Source organism: Pan troglodytes, chromosome 6 (assembly GCF_028858775.2).
Source record: "Pan troglodytes isolate AG18354 chromosome 6, NHGRI_mPanTro3-v2.0_pri, whole genome shotgun sequence".
Taxonomy (NCBI): domain Eukaryota; kingdom Metazoa; phylum Chordata; class Mammalia; order Primates; family Hominidae; genus Pan; species Pan troglodytes.
Window position 1 is genome coordinate 41,539,025 of NC_072404.2, and position 21,886 is coordinate 41,560,910.

Here is a 21,886-nt window from a genome sequence, read left to right on the forward strand (position 1 = left end):
TCTGTTACCCAGGCTGAAGTGCAGTGGCATGATCATGGCTGACTGCAGCCTCTACCTCCTAGGCTCAAGCAATCCTCCCACCTCAGCCTTCCAAATAGCTGGGACCACAGGCGTGTGCCACTAGGCTTGGCCAATTTTTGTATTTTTTTGTAGAGACAGGGTCTCCCTATGTTGCCCAGGCTGGTCTTGAACTCCTGGGCTCAAGCAATCTTCCTGCCTTGGCCTCCCAAAGTGCTGGGATTACTGGTGTGAGCCACCATGCCTAGATTGCTTTACCTGATTTAAAATGACATGTCATTTAATCCTAAAACAAGAACATTATTTTTTCATTAGTTTGTTGGATTTTTTTTCCTCCTGCCTCTCTGTTAAATAAGAAAATGCCATTTAGACATCAAATCACTTTATTCAGATTCCAAAGAAACTTCTTACATATCTCATTTACCAAATAAACTTCCCTTCCTAGGGCCAGGCATAATGCCTCACACCTGTAATCCCAGCACTTTGAGAGGCCAAGGTGGGAAGATTGCTTGAGTCCAGGAGTTGAGGACCAGCCTGGGCAATATAGTGAGACCTCATCTTTAAAAATAAATAAATAAACACCAATGAAATTTCCCAGCCAGGTAGCAAGGTTTATTCGTTTCCAGAAAAAATGCAAGCATAAAGATATTTCTTAACTCAGTCACTCAAATGCTGTAAAATAGCACCTTTGGGGAGAAAGTGGCAGTATGATCATGGTTCTAAAAGGCAGCCAGGAACTCAAATTGTAACAGCATTTTAAAAATAGCGTTGCAGCTATGATTACAATTTAGCTCCATAGCACGTAAGCATGGTATGAACAGGAAATGGGAGTACATCTTCAGAGCCTGATAAGATTCACTAATGTAAGACATATGCTCTGTTTCTCAGCTTGCAAGCTAGGCCTAGCCAGAAAGAAGGAAAGCATATATGTTTATCTTTAAACTAAAGATCAAATTTATAAACCTTGGAAGATTTTTTGAATTGCTATTGAATTAAGTGATGAACTTGAGAAATGTGCAGCATAGATTCAATTGTGAATTTGAAAAATAAAGGTTTGAAGTAACTTCCAAAGGAAAATTAATTGTTAGCTATGCATCACAAGCCTGGGTTATCTCAGGGCAGCCTCAACAAGGCAGAACTTGTCCTTAGAGAAATCATTGCTACTCAAGGGGACATTCCTAACAAAAATATCTCCATTATCTATAAAAGACCAAAGTTGAGTTCACTAAGGATGGTATGTTTTAAGAACATTCTACAGTATCAATAATTATTCAGAGTTCTACTTAGAACAAGTAGAAATATGTCAGGATGCCTTTAATATGACTCATATTTTAGGAGGGAACTGATGGTTTACTTGTTTCCAGATTTATTTTAGAAAAAGTAGAAGATAGTGCAACATGGTTCAATAGTAGACACACAGCAGTACATTTAAGTACACACAAACTAATCAAATCACCCAATTTTACAGTTCATATTAAAGACAATGAAAAGGAGCTAAATATCAGTGTCTATCATCAAATACAAATTGGATTTATAATCCTTTGATATGGATCATGGTAAAGAAATGCTGACACATTTGGAAAACAACACCCCCTCCCGCCCCCCACCAAAAGTATTATGATTTAGATTTCTAGCTTCTATTTCTCCACCAAAAAAGTCTAGGTTTTTCTGGTTATTCAGAATAAGAATAAATTCACTCGTTCCACAAATGTTTATTGAGGGCTTCCTATGCATGAAGCACTGTTGTAATTGCCAGAGATATAGCAGTGGGAAAGACAGATAAGGAGCTCACATGCTAGTAGGAGAAGTCAGCTAATAAATAAATAAACAAGAGTTCTTCAAGGGTAATTAGTGCTGTCAAGGGGATGAAAGAGTGATGTGTAGAGAAAGACAGAAAAGGTGGGGACTATTTTAAATAGGATGGTCAAGGAAAGGCTTGTCTGAGCTGAGACCTGAGGAGCAAGAAGCCAAATAAGTGAATATACTGGGGAATGATCTGGAGAACAGGCAAGAACCAGTGCAAAGTTCCTGAGGCAGTAGTAACAGGCTTGACTTCTTCAAGGAACAGAAAAAAAGGCAGCAAGGTGATAATTAATGAGGAGAGGGAAAAAGATGAGCTTGGAAAGGCAGGCAGGGACCAGATCACATGGGACCTGTTGTACCTTGATAACAGGTTGGGACTTTTTACGAACAATGAAAAGCCATTGAAGAATTTATATGAGTGAGTAACGTTTATCTGATTTATATATTATAATTAAAATAAAAATATCTGATCTGATTTTATTTTAATTATAAAATTTTTCGGGCATCTAAGAACTTACAGACAACAACAAAAGGGATACCTTAAGAAATCAGATTCAGTTAAAATCCCCATGGTACTCTTTTCAGTCCTATTCCCCTCCCTCTTTAAAGGTAACTGCCATTCTAAACTTTATGCTTGTAATTTTCTTGCATGTTTTTGTGCTTTTACCACACATACTCATACATATCTATAAACAATATGTAGCACTGCCTTGCATGTTTTTAAACTTTATATGAATGGTACCATACTGTGCATATTCTTCTGTACTTGCTTTTTTACCTTCAGTATTATGTTGCTGAGATTTATCCATGCTCATTAATCCTTAGCAACTATTTAGCATTTTCTTGGATTAACATGTCATGATTTCTCCATTCCTTGGTTGAAGGGCATTTATGTTGTTTTCAATGTTTTTGTTCATATCTCCCTGGGCAGGCAATGGAAAATAGACAAGAGTAGAAATACATAAGCCAGTTAGAAGACTCTTCAGTAGCCCAGCAGAAAGCTAGTGGCGGCTAGGATTAAGAGAACAGCAATTGAGATGAAAAGAAATGGAGAAACTTAGTATACGTTTTGGAGATGCAGCTGATTGGACTTGCTGATGAATTTGATAGGCAAGAGGGGTTGCTGAGAGAAGGTGAAAAATCAAGGATGAATACTAATTTTTGGCCTTGAGCAATTTTAAAGGCATCTAAAGCCTGAAATCTAGAACTCTAAAAGGTGTTTTATGATGTCGTATTTTAATTACTTAAGGTTAGTGAAAATCTTATCTTACTTATACTTGCGTCTCCTCTAGTGCTTTGCAATGTATAATATTAGGTAACCCCAAAAATTTTGTTGAATGAATAATAGACTTTACAATTGCTTCTCTATGGTGCATAGGAATTATATTTAGATTTAGTCATATGACAATCTTGAATATTGTCAGAAAAAAAGTGAAATGATGCTAGATTTTATTAAAATAATGCAGGAATAAATCCATTTATCTTTGGGAGTTATTAATAAAGCAAGATTGGCTATATGTTAAACATTTTTGAAGCTGAGTATTATATGAGAGTTGAATTTTTGTGAATTTTGGAAAATTCCATGATAAAAAGTTTAAAAAGGCCAGGCATGGTAGCTCATGCCTGTAATCCCAGCACTTTGGGAGGCCGAGGTGGGTGGATTGCCTGAGCTCAGGAGTTCAAGACCGCCCTGGGCAACATGGTGAAACCCTGTCTCTACTAAAATACAAAAAATTAGCTGGGTGCGGTGGTGGGTGCCTGTAGTCCCAGCTACTCAGGAAGCTGAGGCAGGAGAATCACTTGAACTCAGGAGGTGGAGGTTGCAGTGAGCCAAGATTGCGCCATTGCACTCCAGCCTGGGCAACAGAGTGAGGCTCCGTCTCAAAAAAACAAAAAAAAGTTTAAAAAGAGATTTTTAAAAATTTAGCCATTTCCCCATCGAGAAGAGAATTGTCCCCTATTTGTCACTTCAAATATTAAGTTGGTATAAAGGTAATTGCAGTTTCTACCGTTAAAAGTAATATAAACATCCAAATAATAACCACTCTAAGGAAGCAGCTTGTCAGAGAATTAGGAATTCCAGCCAAGTTCTTAACTTCTTGGGGCTTATAAACCCCTTAGAAAACATGATGAAACATATGAACACTTTTTCTGGAAAAAAAGCACATGTATACAAATTTGCATAAATATAGCCAGGTGTTTTTGACATTCTTTGAAGCTAATGTCATAGACCAGATTAAGAAAGGAAGGTCAGTTAAAGACCTGCATTGAAGTTCTGATACTATTATATGAATTGTTAGGTAATTTGTTAACCTGAAATTTTGTCACATTAGTTTTTTAATTGTTTAATATTCTACTCCACAGTTGGTACTTACATTCCTACCCAGAGTTTGCAGCCAGACGATTGGTGTTTGAGCCTTCCCTTTCCCACTTTTAAGCTATAAGATCTCAGAAAGTCACTTAACCTTTCTGAGCCTCAGCTTCTTTATAAGTTTGAAATAGTAATAAATACACCAAGTGCTATTGTGTGATAAAAATGAGCTAATATAATTGAAAGTCCTTCGTAAGATGTAAAGAGCACTGTAAATTGGTGGTCATATTTTATACAATTATGTGCCAGAAACTCTTCTAAACTTTTTTTTTTGAGATGGAGTTTTGCTATTTTTTTAACAAAAAAGTATTTTATTATTTTGCTGCAAAGTTGTTGCTTCACAGTGTAAAAATAGCACCAGCAAATGCAGTATATTGCAAAATTAAGATAGTGTTGTTCTTCACCTGACACTGTACAAGCAACAAAAACTTCTTTGCTCCCAGTTATTTCCAATGGAAAGATCATTAAGTATTTCAACCCAAATCCATGTATAGATATACGCAAGTTACAACATTATAGAAGGCTTAAGAATAACGTTATCGTTGAATTATGTAATTTTTTATATACTTTAAGTTCTGGGATACATGTGCAGAACTTGCAGGTTTGTTACATAGGTATACACGTACCATGGTGGTTTGCTGCACCCATCAACCCGTCATCTACATTAGGTATTTCTCCTAATGCTATCCATCCCCTAGCCCCCCATGGCACGACAGACCCTGTTGTGTGATGTTCCCCTCCCTGTGTCCATGTGTTCTCATTTTTAAAGTCCCACTTACGAGTGAGAACATGTGGTGTTTGGTTTTCTGTTGTGTTAGTTTGCTGAGAATGTGGTTTCCAGCTTCATCCATGTTACTGCAAAGGACATGAACTCATCCTTTTTTATGGCTGCATAGCATTCCATGGTGTATATGTGCCACATTTTCTTTATCCAGTCTATCATTGATGGGCATTTGGGTTGGTTCCAAGTCTTTGCTATTGTGAACAGTGCTGCAATAAACATACGTGTGCATGTGTCTTTACAGTAGAATGATTTATAAGCCTTTGGGTATATAATCAGTAATGGGATTGCTGGGTCAAATGGTATTTCTGGTTCTACATCCTTGAGGAATCCATTGCCTTCCACAATTGTTTAACTAATTTACACTCTCACCAACAGTGTGAAAGCATTCCTATTTCTCCACATCCTCTCCAGCACCTGTTGTTTCCTGACTTTTTAATGATTGCCATTCTAATTGGTGTGAGATGGTATCTCACTGCGGTTTTGATTTGCATTTCTTTAATAACCAGTGATGATGAGCTTTTTTTCACGTTTGTTGGCCGCATGTCTTCTTTTGAGAAGTGTCTGTTCATATCCTGTGTCCACTTTTTGACGGGGTTGTTTTTTCTTGTAAATTTGTTTAAGTTCCTTGTAGATTCTGGATATTAGCTCTTTGTCAGATGGATAGATTGCAAATATTTTTTCCCATTCTGTAGGTTGCCTGTTCACTCTGATGATAGTTTCTTTTGCTGTGCAGAAACTCTTTAGTTTAATTAGATCCCATTTGTCAATTTTGGCTCTCTTGCCATTGCTTTTGGTGTTTTAGTCATAAAGTCTTTGCCCATGCCTGTGTCCTGAATGGTATTGCCTAAGTTTTTTCTAGGGTTTTTATGGTTTTAGGTCTTACGTTTAAATCTTTAACCCATCTTGAGTTAAATTTTGTATAAGGTGTGAGGAAGGGTCCAGTTTCAGTTTTCTGCATATGGTTAGCCAGTTTTCCCAGCACCATTTATTAAATAGGGAATCCCTTCCCCATTTCTTGTTTTTGTCAGGCTTGTCAAAGATCAGATGGTAGTAGATGTGTAGTGTTATTTCTGAGGCCTCTGTTCTGTTCCATTGGTCTATATATCTGGTTTGGTACTAGTACCATGCTGTTTTGGTTACTGTAGCATTGTAGTATAGTTTGAAGTCAGGTAGCATGATGCCTCCAGCTTTGTTCTTTTGCTTAGGATTGTCTTGGCTATACAGGCTCTTTTTTGGTCCCATATGAACTTTAAAGTAGTTTTTTTCTAATTCTGTGAAGAAAGTCAATGGTAGCTTGATGGGGATAGCATTGAACCTATAAATTACTTTGGGCAGTATGACCATTTTCATGACATTGATTCTTCCTATCCATGAGCATGGAATACTTTTCCATTTGTTTGTGTCCTCTCTGATTTCCTTGAGTAGTGGTTTGTAGTTCTCCTTGAAGAGGTTCTTCCCTTTGTAAGTTGTATTCTTAGATATTTTAATCTCTTTGTAGCAATTGTGAATGGGCGTTCACTCATGATTTGGCTGCTTGTCTATTATTGGTGTATAGGAATGCTTGTGATTTTTGCACATTGATTTTGTATCCTGAGACTTTGCTGAAGTTGCTTATCAGCTTAAGGACATTTTGGACTGAGATGATGGGGTTTTCTAAATATACAATCATGTCATCTGCAAACATTATGCAATTTTTATAACTAGTTTTTACCATGGATAATTTAATGAATTCTGAATACTAGAGCCTAGTCTAAAAATCATAGAGTATTATAAAATAGAAGAATATTATGTTTGTCTATAATCATTTGAAAGATAAAGGGCATTTTCTTTCATTAGTGTTAACAGTAGTTTTTTTTTCCCCATCGGTAATGCTAAAAGTTGCTATTCTAAGTCTTCTAATCACCGCTAATTTAAGACAATTCTGCTGGGTTGCATAATTTCATACTAGTTTATTTAGGGGTTCCATTATCGCTCCTCAATAGATTTTATGTATTTCTCATACACTTCTTCACTCATAAGTTAATCCAGTTCTGAAGAGTTACTCAGTGTCATCTTTATCAGCCAACCATCTTCACAACAAGATTTGTTGACAAGTCCTGGATTTTCTGCAAGAGCTTCATTAATTTCAGTTACTTCTCCTGATTAAAGAGAATAGATTTCACTAGCAGCTTTCACACTTTCCAAAGCACAAAACTCGTTTGTTCAATTTTGTCCCAACTTCAGACAGACTACAGTAAACAACATCTCCCAAAGCTTCGTTTGCAAAATTATTGATTCCCACTGTTCCAGTACCATTTTCTGTTGTTATCCATTCATGCTTCTCTGTGAATTTACGCACCCAGAGCAGAATGGGTCCTGTGAGCAGCGTCCAGACGGCGCCCGCCCCCAGCTGCCAGGGCCTTGGCAGGCAGGGCACGGCGGGTGCCCAGAGCGCGTGCAGGCTGCAGAGCATGGCCTGCATGCTCCACGCTGCTTGCAGCGCCATGTTCGCAGGAGTTTCGCTCTTGGTGCCCAGGCTGTGCAATAGCATGATCTCGGCTCACTGTGACCTCCGGCTCCTGGTTCAAGCGATTCTCCTGCCTCAGCCTCCCGAGTAGCTGGTATTACAGGGGCGCGCCACCGAACCCAGCTAATTTTTGTATTTTTAGTAGAGATGGGATTTCACCATATTGGTCAGGGTGGTCTCGAACTCCTGACCTCAGGTGATCCACCCGCCTCGGCCTCCCAAAGTGCTGAGATTAAAGGCGTGAGCCACCGCGCCCATCCTAAACTTTTTAAGTACTGTCATTAACCTCATTTTTACCCATTAGAAAATTGAGGTTGGGAGAAGTCAAGTAACTTGCTTGGTGTCACACAGCTAGTAAGTAATGGAATTAGGATTTGAGCCCAGCCATCCTGACTCTAGATTGACTGCCCTTAATTCTTATGCTGCGAATTACATTATTATTCACCCAAAATATAACATCCCTCCGCTGCCCTATGATATAATGTTTTGATCATCTGATTAATTCTGTTAACCTAGCACTGTGAGGAAAACTATAATTCAAGTGGCAGTCAAATTCTAAGAAAAAAAATATGCCACTTTCATCTATGTTAAACCTTGTGTTGGTTTTTAAACCAATTTTTAACTAAAGTGTTTTACATTTAAATTTCATATTCTTAATTTTTTTTCTGGTTAATTTTTTTCTTTTTTTCTTTTTTTTTTTTCTTTGAGATAGAGTCTTGCTGTGTCACCCAGGCTGGAGTGCGGTGGCACAATCTTGGCTTACTGCAACCTCCACCTCCCAGGTTCAAGCAATTCTCCTGCCTCAGCCTCCTGAGTAGCTGGGATTACAGCTAATTAGACTACCAGCTAATTTTTGTATTTTTATTTTTATTTATTATTATTATTTGTTTTTTGAGATGGAGTCTCGCTCTGTTGCCCAGGCTGGAGTACAGTGGCACAGTCTCTGTTCACTCCAACCTCTGCCTCTCAAGTTTAAGCGATTCTCCTGCCTTAGCCTCCTAAGTAGCTGGGTTTACATCACACCACCATGCCCTGCTAAGTTTTGTATTTTTAATAAAGACAAGGTTTTACCATGTTGGCCAGGTTGGTCTTGAACTCCTGACTTCAGGTGATCCACCCACCTCAGGCTCCCAAAGTGCTGGGATTACAGGCGTGAGCCACTGTGCCCGGCCTAATTTTTGTATTTTTAGTAGAAATGGGGTTTCACCATAATGGCTAGGCTGATCTTGAACTCCTGGCCTCAAGTGATCCTCCAGCCTCAGCCTCCCAAAATGCTGGAATTACAGGTGTGAGCCACCATGCCCAGCCCTGTTTAATTTTTAAGTTGTAAAATTTTACTTTATTTAAGACCTTCTTTGGAGAAGTGATTGTGGAGGCTGGGGCAGGGAAAACACAAGGTGAGTCTGAGGCATCATGTGGTGCCAAAAAAGTAAGGAGTGCTAAAAAAAATAATGGGGGCATGTCAGGAAGACATAGGGGCCAACTAGAAAGAGCTCCCAGTGGCCAAAGCTGAAGCAATTTGAGCAAAAAGTAAGTAACAATAGCATTGGATTATAATCCACATAATAAATATTTATGAATTCATATTGATATTAACAAATAATTGAATTTTTAAAAACTAATGGAACAAAAGAGACAGCCTACATAAAATTCCAATTAATAAATATGGAAAAAATGAGGGAAATAGAAAATTAAAAACAGAACACCACACTAATATTTGCTGCAGGCAAGATCCATTAATGAATGCTTAAAATCAGTGGAATAGAAACAGGATATTTTCAATTTCAACATATCTTCCCCAAGATATTTATTAATAATAAAGGTAAAAATAGTAACTTTGTAGTGGAGAAACCTGGCAAATAGCACCTTAATCAAGTGATGGAGACTAGCATTACTGTAATAAGACATATCAGTATCATGAACCCCCGATCATGATGTTGTGAGAAGGGCCCATCATTGCTGTGTATGCTGGTCAAAAAATGCATAAACTTGATTTAATCATGAGAAAACATCAGACACAGAAAAACTGAAGAACATTCTACAAAAACCTGACCAGTACTCTTCAAAAATGTGAAGGTCATGAATGTCAAGGAGACACCAAGTCTACATAAAGTCTACATAGTTGGCAACTAAAAGGACATAACAACTAAATGCAATGTGGGGCCGGGTGCAGTGGCTCATGCCTGTAATCCCAGCACTTTGGGAGGCCAAGGCAGGAGGATAACTTGAGGTCAGGGGTTCGAGACCAGCCTGGCTAACATGGCGAAACCCCATCTCTACTAAAAATACAAAAATTGGCCAGGCGTGGTGGCATGGGCCTGTAATCCGAGCGACTTGGGAGGTGGAGGCAGGAGAATCGCTTGAACCCAGGAGGTACAGGTTGCAGTGAGCCAAGATCACACAACTGCACTCCAGCCTGTGCGACAGAGTGAGACTCCATCTCAAATAAATAAATAAATAAATTAATTAATTAAAAAAAAGAAAAACCAAAAATAAGCAAATAAATGCAATGTGGGATCCCAAATTGGATCCTAGAAAAGAAAAATGATATTGGGAAAACCAGGGCAATACAAATAAAGTCTGTAGTTTAACTAATAATAGTATTATACCAATGTTAATTTATTAGTTTTGACAATTGTAATATGGTTACATAAAATGTAAACATTAGGGGAAGCTGGGTGAAGCATACATGGGAATTCTTAGTACTATTTTTGTAACTTTTCTGTAAGTCTAAAATTATATCAAAATAAAATGCTAAGAAGGAAAGTAAGCCCAGACCCTGCATTGTTTTAAAAAATTGTTTAAACAATCTAGTCCAATATTTCCCCAAATTCAGTCATTTGAATATAAATTTCAGGATTTTGACAATCTATGTAATAATAGTAATATCAACAACAACAATCAACGTGTAGTGAATTGTCACAATATTTGACAAGGGAGGAAAATGAGGCGCAAAAAAGTAAGCAACTTATTCAAGGTCACAGAACTAATAGCTGGTAGAACTAGGATTCAACCTTAGGCAATTTGATGTAGCATTCATCTTCATTTCTCCTCTATACTATCTCTGACCTGTATCCTGTACTGCTATGATATGTATCATTATTTATTTACTAACTTAAAATTAAACCCATTTTTAAACTTAAAAAACAATAATCAAGCAAAATAATAAGCTATGTTATAGGGTCCTCAGGACAGGAGTTTTTGTTTTATCCACTAATATTTTATTCACAAGTTCATTGAACAGCACCTGGCACACAGAAGGTACTCAACAAATATTTGTTGAGTGAATAAGTGAATAAATAACTTTATATCACAACTATAAGTAGCAAACCAGCACCATTTGCCAGAAATAGAAAGTTATCTTCTAAGTAAATATGATGAAAATAATATAAAATTATTAAATGCTATTGCTTCCTGAAGGCTCTGGACCTGAGCCCAGTATCTCTATATTTAAAAAGTAATGTAAGTGTTAGAAGATATCAAAAGAGGATACCAGTTCCAAACAGACTTTCTATTTGATTTAATCAGATGGATTTAAAGAGAATAATTTTCTGAGCAAACCAATTTTATTTGAAGTCATATCAGTATGCCACCTAAAATCATCATACAAATGACCAGGGTAATGTCCCATTCTTTAGGAAAGATGGCCTTCTTCTAAAGGGACCAGTTGAGTCAGGGTTCATATAATATTAGACAATTCAGTCTCTCTCAATCTTCTTCACTCCTCCTTAAATATCATCTTGTCTGTAATATCCTACTTCCTCTTATTTACCTCTCTATTCCTACCACCAATCCCCTAGATAATTATTTGTCTCTGTAACACTCTTTGTGCATTTCTCTTTAATAGCACTTAAAACATAAATTCATAAATTCATAATTATCTTTTCCCAAGTCTGTCTCCTTCACTTAAATTATAATTATATTGGGCATCAGAGAGAGTGTCATAGCATGTTTATATCTCCAGAGCTCATACCACTATCTAAAAAGATGAAAGGCCCATAATAAATTGTTGATTTATTAAATTAAGCAAATTAGAGGAAAAGAGAGAACTGTCCAATTTTCTTCTATCCGTGAAGCCATGATTTTGTCATTGCCTGCATTTGAGACGCTTACTCTTGAGATCATTCATAAGATCTTCCCAAATACACATAAGGGTTCTACATGAAGATGAAAGGTACATATTGATCCTTTCCTTCAAAAGACTTCAGAATTAATTTGTTTCCTAGGGCAATTATAATATAATATCATTCTCCCTTTGGGAGAATAAATGCTTCGCCCAGGATGGGCACCTCCTTCGTAGATGTGACTGCAGCATTTTTGCAGCTTGCTGATAAAGTGGGGTCGTGCTAAGGTCACTTTTCTATACCTGGGTGATGATCTCTGCTCTCCACAGAAAAAAATAATGGAACAATACAGGTCCTAGCTGACATGAGTAAGAAAGGTACAAGATAGTAAAGGAAACACATCACAGAACAACATTTTTACTAGAAACCAGAGCTGCAACCTTCCTCAGATATCTCTTAAGATGGCTAATAACAGTTTCTTGGAAACTAGCCTGTTAGTAACTATTGCATTTGAGAACAGGATTCAATATATAAATACAAGCCCTAATATAGAGGCACATAGCAAGCATCACTAAAATATTGAGCTGAAATCATCTCCATATTGTGAAATTATTATTCAGAAAGCAATAGCTTTCATATATATATGAATAGAATGGAAAAGAGTCTATTTATAATAAGTGTTAATAAATATAAAATACTTCATCTTCATTCATAATCAGAGAAATGTTATCAAAATTGTAAAACCACACAGATAACTAGTTTTCTTCTATCAGACAGGTGAAAATCTAAAAGTTTTACAACATGCCCTATTGGCAAAGCTGTCAGGAAACAGGCACTCTTATGCAAGTAGCATAAACTGGCACAATTCTTATGGAAGGTAATTTGGCAATAATATCAAAATTACAAATGCATTTACACCTTAACCTGCCAACGTCACTTCTGGGAATTTATCCTTTACACCTGCAACACGTGAAATTACAGATATACACTGTTATTCATTGCCTCACTGTTTGTAATAGCAAAGGATTGGGGGAAAAAACCAAACATTCATCAAAAGGGCTTTTTTTGTACAAAATATATTTGTACTAAAATTAACTAGGCAGGGCTCAGTGGCTCACGCCTGTAATCCCAGCACTTTAGGAGGCTGAGGCAGGTGGATCACCTGAGGTCAGGAGTTCGAGACCTGCCTGGCCAACATGGCGAAACCCCGTCTCTACAAAAAAATGCAAAAATTAGCTGGGCATGATGGTGCATGCCTGTAGTCCCAGGCTGAGGCACAAGAATTGCTTGAACCCGGGAGGAAGAGGTTGCAATCAGATGAGATCGTGCCACTGCACTCCACCCTGGGCAATAGAACAAGAATCTGTCTCAAACAAAAACAAAAACAAACATAAATAAATAAAATAAATTGTATAAATCTCAATTGAGAGACACTTTACAAAATACCTGACCAGTACTCCTCAAAACTGTCAAGGTCATCAAAAACAAGAAACTTACACAGCCAAGAAGAATCTGAGACATGATGACTAAATGTAGTATAATATCATGAAACAGGAAAAGATAAAACTAAGGATATCAGAATAAAGTATAGACTTTAGGTAGTAATAATAAATCAGTATCGGCTCAATAATTGTAACAAGTATACCATACTAAAGTAAGATGTTAATAATAGGGGAATCTGCGTGCCTGGTGTATGGGAATTCTCTGTACTATCTTCACAATATTTTTGCAAATATAAAACTGTTCTTAAAAATGAAGGTTATTAGGCCGGGCATGGTGGCTCACACCTGTAATCCCAACACTTTGGGAGGCCGAGGAGGGTGGATCACCTGAGTTCGGGGGTTTGAGACCAGCCTGACCAATATGGTGAAACCCCATCTCTACTAAAAATACAAAAATTAGCTGGTCGTAGTGGCAGGCGCCTGTAGTCCCCGCTACTCGGGACGCTGAGACAGGAGAATCACTTGAACCCGGGAGGCAGAGGTTGCAGTGAGCCGAGGTCACACCGCTACACTCCAGCCTGGGGGAAAGAGCAAGACTCTGTCAAAAAAAAAAAAAAAAAGAAGGTTATTAATAAAAATATGTAAATTACAGGGTAGCCATATAATAGAACAGTTCTATACAACACTCAAGAAAGAAAAAAGAGGCTCTCTCTGAAGTAACAACAACAAAAAATCTTCAATGTTGTTAACTGAAAAAAAGAGTTATGTAAGGACTTTTATTTGTCTAAAGAAACCCTGAGGTCGGGCGCGGTGGCTCACGCCTGTAATCCCAACACTTTGGGAGGCCAAGGTGGGTGGATCATCTGAAGTTAGGAATTCTAGACCAGCCTGGCCAACCTGGTGGAACTCCGTCTCTACTAAAAATACAAAAATTAGCTGGGCGTGGTGGCGGGTACCTGTAATCCCAGCTACCTGGGAGGCTGAGACAGGAGAATTGTTTGAACCCGGGAGGTGGAGGTTGCAGTGAGCGGAGATGGTGCCACTAGACTCCAGCCTGGGTGACACAGCAAGACTCCGTCTCAAAAAAAAAAAAAAAAAAATTAAAAAAAAAGAAAGAAAAAGTAAAAGAAAAAAAAAGAAACCCTGCATGCACACACAAGCATCTAATATCAGTGGCCATCTGTTGAGGTGGAGTGATGAAACAAAGTGGATGGAACACAGGGTGAGAAGATACACACACACACACACAAACACACACACACTAACCATGTAAATGCAATACCTATTTAACTAATTTTGTTGCCTCCTGACTATATGACTGTATAAATAAGCAGTGAGATGGACCCTGGGTAAAATGAGATCATAGTTGAGAAGCAACCCTTTTCCTCAAATGCTGCATCTTCCACTCTTGTATCTCTATGTATTTTTTTTTTTAAGTGTAAAATGATTTGAGCCTGGCAAACCTGTGTGAACTAATCTCCTACAACCAAAACTCCCAAATGCCTAAAAGATCATGCCACCCTTCCACGGTATCCTGTTTCTTTTTATGTCAAGTGAGGGCTGGCATAAATAAAATTTTCTGTTCTGAAAAACTCTTATTATCAATGAAAGAGAGATAATTTATGGAGAGAAAAAACAGGGGAGTAAGTACAGAATGGCAGATCCATAAGAAATTGTTCCAAATGAAAAGCAAGCTATGAAAATTGGTATTTTCAAAAAAGATTAACGAAATCAATCTCTGTCCTACCTCTACTGCGATATTCCTTCCCTGAATATTTTAACAGTAGATATATAACAGGGACAGAATAATTTGAAATCGGAAGTTTCTCATTTAAAAAAAACTAGTGATTTAAAGAGTAAAATTCATTTTACCTTGATTCCAAAGAGCTGTTAGAAACACAACTCTCATGGAAGGACATTTAATTATATGAGCTTCACAATAACATTGTCTTCAAATCAGGCCTACCCCCTAACATTTGGGGGATCTGAGTCAAAAGCACATATTGAAGTCAACATCTCATGTTGACTTTAAAACTCTAAATATTTTAAAGTTACAAACAAAGCAAAATAAACTGTTAAATAAATACTTAAATCCTCCTGCCTGGACACCTTTATAAAACCCTGAAAGATCAGGTTTTAATTTAGATTTCTCAAACTCTTCAAAGTTCCATACCTGCTTAGTCCCCAGCCCCATGGCTACCTACCCTTGGGAGGGTGGAGGTGAGGAAGAAGCCATGGAAGTTGCTTGGACCATGTGAGCTAGGAATTCCTCCATCCTGGTTACCCCAAATGTGGTCTGATGAGGGCATACAGACTCTGAGTGAGTACATCCCTTTAGCAACACAGACACTTTACCCCATGAAGAGGGGCAGGGCCCAAGAACGGACAGAGTGGAAACCTCAAATGTTTGGGTTTCAGTCTCAGGGGACATTCTCACTCTGGCCTAAGGATTATACTGCTTCAGATACTTCTTGGTGATCAATCATCAGATGAGGGAATAGAGAGTAAAGCTTTCATTCTTCTGGATCCTTTGGAATATTATTTTTAAATGTAAATTTTTTTATGACATTAGTTGACAAACCAAAAGTTGTAATGATTTGTCTTTTGGATCATTTCTCAGCCTTCTGGCTAAGATCAAGTGTGATTTGTCTTTTGGCATCATGCAGCATTAGAATTTTCTGAAATTCAAGGTCATATACAAAGTGAAGTGGAGTTGGTTGATTCTTATTATTATTTTGTGTGGTTTTTACATAATGTGCAATCCAAAAGATAATCTCTAGGGAGGAGTAATAGGAGTAGAGAGAATGGAAAAGGAGACTTTTACCCTTAGTTGATACCATTCTGAACTGTGGGACTTTTTTATCATTTGGATATATCACATTTACATTAACATGACAAAAAATTAAAGATCTTTTAATAGTCCCTTAATGCAAATATAGAAGTTTGAATGCTGAATTTAATGATTAGGCATAGGTCTTTTGGTATCCAGATGAAACACTGCCAACTCAACATATTAGGTAATGTGATAAATACAGAAATGCTATTTTTTCTTAATGGCAACATTCACATTTGAAGCAAGCTGTCAGTAGCAAACAGCTTTGCTTGAGTTGCCTGGTTTAGCAGATGTCTTTGTTAGGAATGTGACAATTATCACCATTGTTTATTTCAGTGAATATCAAGTAGTACAGAGGGAAGCCAAGTCCTCATCAATAGTGCACATGGTTAATTGCATCATGATAACTTCTCACATGCCTTACTCTTTGTTACTTGCTCTTGAAATTATGAAAAGACATATCTGACTCTGACTAAAAAGGTGAATGCAGTTCAAAGTCAATATCAGCTGTAACACAAAACTATGTAGACCACATGGGAATAGGCAAATTATTTTTTTCCAGCTACTTTACTTGCTGTATAATAATAATGGGTAACATTTACTGAGCACTGACTTTGTACCAGATAATTAAGAAGCACTTTACATACATGATCTCTTTCAATTATAACCAGAAGCTTCCCTGATATTTGCATATATTCTTTCACTTGCACTGTGTCTTCCTTTTAACATGTTATTATTTGCTATAGTGCCAAAGGCTTATTTTGATATGATGAATATCATGAATTTTGTCTACTAAATAATTCCCATTATGGAAGTTCCATTATAAGGAGAAAATGTATACTATAATAAAGACTAAATTATTAAGGAAAACAAAATAAAAATCTTGCTCCCCAAGACAAGTTAAATTGATCCTTAATTCTATAAATTAAATCAAGTCAAAGCTTGATATAGAATTCAATAATTCTATAAACAATAAGACATCTACTATGGGAGCGCTTCATATTCATTGGGTCGGATGCAAAAATGAATTAGGCTGTGTCCCTGTCTTCCAAGATGTATGCTTTAACGGAGAAGAGAAACACGTAGGTGCCAAAACAGACTGTACTCAGTTCTGTGTTCCAGATATTAACCAAGTATTTGATAATGCAGGGTGACTCTTGTTCTGACTTTGGTGATGGAGACAGCATTTTGAAAGAGAATGATTTGAATGAGGTCCCTGACCATGGGCTCTGAACTTTTGAGGGTCCCACTCTGGCCTTCTGGGGGCTCTACAAAAGCTGATCTAGGAGGAAGGCCATCAGACAGAGGCAATAGTCTAAGAAAAGGCAACTCAGACCCTGGTCTGTTTGAGAGACTTGCCACACAGACCAGGCTGCAAGAATGGAGTGGAGATAAGATGAGAGAGATGGATTCCGACCAAATCATGGAGATCTTTGACTACAGAGGAAAGGGGTAGGGTATAAAAGTCTTTGAACTGGAAGTGTGACTTGGTCATATCTGAACCTTAGGAAGATGACACTAGCAGCAGTGTTCAAAAATGTGACATTCGAGGTGACAGAGAAAGACAAGTAAGTAATCCAAAGAATGAGAAAGAGCTTTCTTTCTTTTTTTTTTTTTTTTAGACGGAGTCTTGCTCTGTCACCCAGGCTGGAGTGCAGTGGTGTGATCTCAGCTCACTGCAACCCGCCTCCTGGGTTCAAGCAATTCTCCTGTCTCAGCCTCCCGAGTAGCTGGGACTACAGGTGCATGTCACCACACCTGGCTAATTTTTGAATTTTTAGTAGAGATGGGGGTTTCACCATAGTGGTGAGGCTGGTCTAGAACTCCTGACCTTAGGTGATCCACCTGCCTCAGCCTCCCAAAGTGCTGGGATTACAGGTGTGATACACCACGCCCGGCTGAGAAAGAGATTTCTATAACGTGAAGAAATCACTGTGAATGGTACAGTTATTTTGCTATTTTTTTGCTAATTCGAGGAAGACAAACTGAAACCAGAGAGACTTTTTAACATGCTTTTGCAATAGTACACAGAGGAGTTAATGAGTTTCTGAAGAAGGGAGTGAACAGAGAAGATTGATTTGAAAGATAATGGTGGAAGGAGATGCCATTGAATTGATTAGCCAAGATCAAAAACACACCAGTGAAAAGTGATGAGTTGAATTTAGATCAGAGTTTAAAGTGTCTGCAATGCATCAGTGTGGAATGTTCAGCATCCAGTTAGAAATAAGGGTCTGATTAGGGGAAGACAGATGAGGGCTAAAGGGACAGAGGTAGGAGTCATTCTCACAAAGGTGAGAGGTAGAGCAATTAAATAATTGAGTGATAAGATAGGATGAGATTACCAAGGGACTGTTGAGAGTTAAAAGAGAGGACTGAACACTGAATCTTCAGAAAGCTTACATTTAACCGGCCTATTCTAAAGGGGGAGAAGAGGAATCCTGAAAGGAAACTACACAGAAGCAGTTCATGAGGGAGGAGGAGAGGAGAATGCAACATGAATTCCAGTGGAGATGAGGGTTCTAGTGAGAAAAGTGTGGTCCATGTTGTCAAATTCTGCTGAAACCAGAATTTCAGCAGAAGGTCTAAGAAGAGGATTTTGGCTTTGGAACTTTGCAGAGGCTGAAGGTGCTTAGGATTAAGTGGGGGAAGAAACCAAGATGGATGAAGTTTGTGGATGAAGAAGAAAAAGAGAGAGACAGAAATACAAAGAATGGAAATTAGACTCCAGGGAGAGTCTCCTTAGGGCAGGAGAGAAACGGTTTGCAGTTATTAAGGGGAGGACTCGAAGAAGAGATGATTGATAGAGCAAAGTCAAAGAGCACATGGGAAGGGAAGAGAGAAAAAGGGTAGATGAAAACACTGGCTTTAGAACAAAATCACAAAAATTCTTCTTCAGACACCGGAGGAAGATAAGTGAATAGGTAATAATTTGGACAAAATGATATTTATAAGTTATTCTTATCAGATGACCTCCAGCTTCTAGTAAATTAGGTGGCAAAAGAGGTTAGAGGTAGATGTAGAAATCTGATGAGACTGCAGAGGAGTGAAACAACAGATAGAACTATTTTAAGAGTGAATGAATGAGAGATGAGAAAAGGAATGTCCAGTGTTGTTGAGTTCCAAGACAAACTGTACAATACAACTTTTAGAGCAGTCAGTCAGCCTGGTTATGGTATGTTCTCCAGAAATGTTCAGCTGCCAAGAAATGGGTAAAGAAGATACAGATGGTTTCCTTAACTAGGGCTGGAAATCGGCAGAACAGGTGTGACAGAAGAACAGTGAGATGAGTCATTAGAATGCTGGCGAGGGCAAAGTGAGAAAAGTTGTCCCAAGGACTCACGAGGTGCCTTATGATGTCCTGTGAAACCAGGAAGACTAGTGGATGGGGAAAAAGCAAAGGGACTGGATCTAATGATGTGAAGGATGGGTCAGAAGGTATGAGGTTATAGGAGAGATAGAAAGATAGGTAGTGGTCAGAGGAAATTTTTCACGTTTGACAGTCTCAGATGTGGAGAAGTTGAGGGTGATGGTGAAAACTAAGGTATGTCTGGCTACACTAAAGAGGATCTGAGGCAGAATGAGATGAAAGTCACAAAGATCAAGTTAAGGAGCCAATAGTTCAGAAAGTTAGAAAGATTATCAACATGGATTTTGAATCTCCCAAAATACTGTGGTTGGTAGCTGAGATTTCTTTAATATGATGAAAGCCACACATTAATATGATATTAAAATATGAGTCACTAGAAAAGTATCTGGAAGGGGGTCACTCAACCTTGCTCCTTCAACAAATATATATCAGGTAACATGAAACTACATTCAACAAGCATGATATGATGGATATGTTTTTAAACAATGGTTTAATTAACGTTGAGTTTAGTTCCCACTGTCAGAGTACAACTTAGCACCTTGTGGATGACCTTGCACTAAAAGTAGAAAATACAAATCAGTTACCATGAAGAAGGAAAGAAAAGTAGAGAAGTTAAATCCAGTAATTAAGAAACATCACCATACATTCAAATGAATGGTTGGACCAAGTAAATAATAATAATGCTCAAGAAATTACTTGTATTCATCCTGAAACTGCTAATCATTCCCCAATGTTTTGCCCTAAGAGTATACATTTTCACACTCAAAGATTCTTTGTACAAACAGTCAATGGACACAGAAATGCAGGCTTTCTCACCAATTTGCCTTCTAGGTTGTCATAAGACTAGCTCGGTGGTGGCACATCTGGAGTCATTGAATGCAGGAACCACAACAAATGGGACTCACTGGTCCTTTGTACCCCATATGGGAACACAGCCACAATTTTCTAAAGTTCTGAAAATAAATAAATTTTTTTTTAGAGACAAGTACAGTGACTCTATTATATACACTCATCAGGAGATTGTGCAGAGTTTGGGATGTTGTAATCATCTAACTCAAAGAAGAATTGTTAGCCAGATGTCGAAAAATACATGTAAATAGGCTCTGGGAGTACATGTTATCTCTAAATCTTCCCAAAGAATGTTGACCTAGTCCTAGAACATTTATTTACATATGCTTTTCAAACAATCTTTAGAGTAAACTGAGAAGCCCTCTTTTGCATTACTTTGGTTAGTCCAATATAGATAAAACATTGATAATTGTTGAAGCTGTGTGGTGGATATGAGGGTTTATCATACTCTTCTCTCTTCTTTTGTATATGTTTGAAATGTTTCATAATAAGAAGTAAAAAAACATAAAAGGAGAGAGGAGACAGTCTCCTTATGGGGCTTGTATAGCTGGTGGTAAATGAGACCCCTTTCTTTTCTTCTTCCTGTTGACACACTGTAACCTGTGAAAAGCTGCTTACTCAAGTTTCCTTTTCAACAGAACAAATTAGAATGCACTGAGCCTAAGTTATGGATGGTATAGCATCATTATTGTTCCTCATATTCCTTCATGCTTCATAAAATTCTTCCACGTGCTGTCATTTCATTTGCTCCCACAGAACTTCCGTACACACAGGCTTCTCCCAAATAGTTTTCCTCCCAACATCCATCCTGAATGCAACAGGTTTTAATCATTCATGAACCAATCTTTATGGAACACCTAGTAAGTGCCATTATTTTAACATTATTTTATAAATTCCATGCCTAATTATTTTTGCGTGACAAAAATATCATCTAACAGAAAGCATTTATTTCCTCAATAAACATCTATTAAGCACTTAATATCTGCAAAGTAGGTATCAAGGCCTTGGTTATAAAGCTTGCTGGAAACTTCTGCAAGGAAGCAAAAATGGTTGAAGATTAGTGAGGTGAGGGCCTGGGGCAGTGACTCATGCCTGTAATCCCAGCACTTTGGGAGGCAGAGCGGGGTGGATCCCAAGGTCAGGAGATTGAGACCATGCTGGCTAACATGGTGAAACCCCATCTCTACTAAAAATACAAAAAATTAGCCAGGCATGCTGGCACGCACTTGTAGTCCCAGCTACTTGGGAGGCTGAGGGAGGAGAATCGCTTGAACCCAGGAGGCGGAGGTTGCAGAGTGCGCTACTGCACTCCAGCCCGGGTGACAGTGAGACTCTGTCTCAAAAAAAAAAAAAATTAGTGAGGTGGCACTTCTAGTGAGTAAATGAGAATATTTAAAAATGCAGATTCTCTTGCTGTTTTGGTTACTGTAGCCTTGTAGTATAGTTTGAAGTCAGGTAGCACGATGCCTCCAGCTTTGTTCTTTTTGCTTAGGATTGACTTGGCAATGCGGGCTCTTTTTTGATTCCATATGAACTTTAAAGTAGTTTTTTCCAATTCTGTGAAGAAAGTCATTGGTAGCTTGATGGGGATGGCATTGAATCTATAAATTACCTTGGGCAGTATAGCCATTTTCACAATATTGATTTTTCCTGTCTATGAGCATGGAATGTTCTTCCATTTGTTGGTGTCCTCTTTTATTTCGTTGAGCAGTGGTTTGTAGTTCTCCTTGAAGAGGTCCTTCACATCCCTTGTAAGTTGGATTCCGAGGTATTTTATTCTCTTTGAAGCAATTGTGTTTGGGAGTTCACTCAGGACTTGGCTCTCTGTTTGTCTGTTCTTGGTGTGTAG

The 21,886-nt window shown here is 38.0% G+C and overlaps 1 protein-coding gene and 1 pseudogene across 7 annotated transcripts in view; both read right to left on the reverse strand.

Annotated features, from left to right (window-relative positions):
• The window catches only part of LOC107975763 (uncharacterized), a 49,388-nt gene that overhangs the window by 9,288 nt on the left and 18,214 nt on the right, over window positions 1-21,886 (reverse strand). For 4 of the 7 annotated variants that reach the window (XM_063815302.1, XM_063815301.1, XM_063815305.1 and 1 more), the window contains one exon: window positions 20,005-20,141. The exons of 1 other annotated variant lie outside the window; for it this stretch is intronic. The gene's annotated coding sequence lies outside the window, so the exon portion shown is untranslated. Of the gene's footprint in view, window positions 1-10,334; window positions 13,587-20,004; window positions 20,142-21,886 lie in introns of those variants that run through there. 2 more of the 7 variants (XM_063815304.1, XM_063815307.1) reach the window with 1 other exon arrangement.
• On the reverse strand, window positions 5,992-7,672 carry LOC129144548 (glycine cleavage system H protein, mitochondrial-like; annotated as a pseudogene).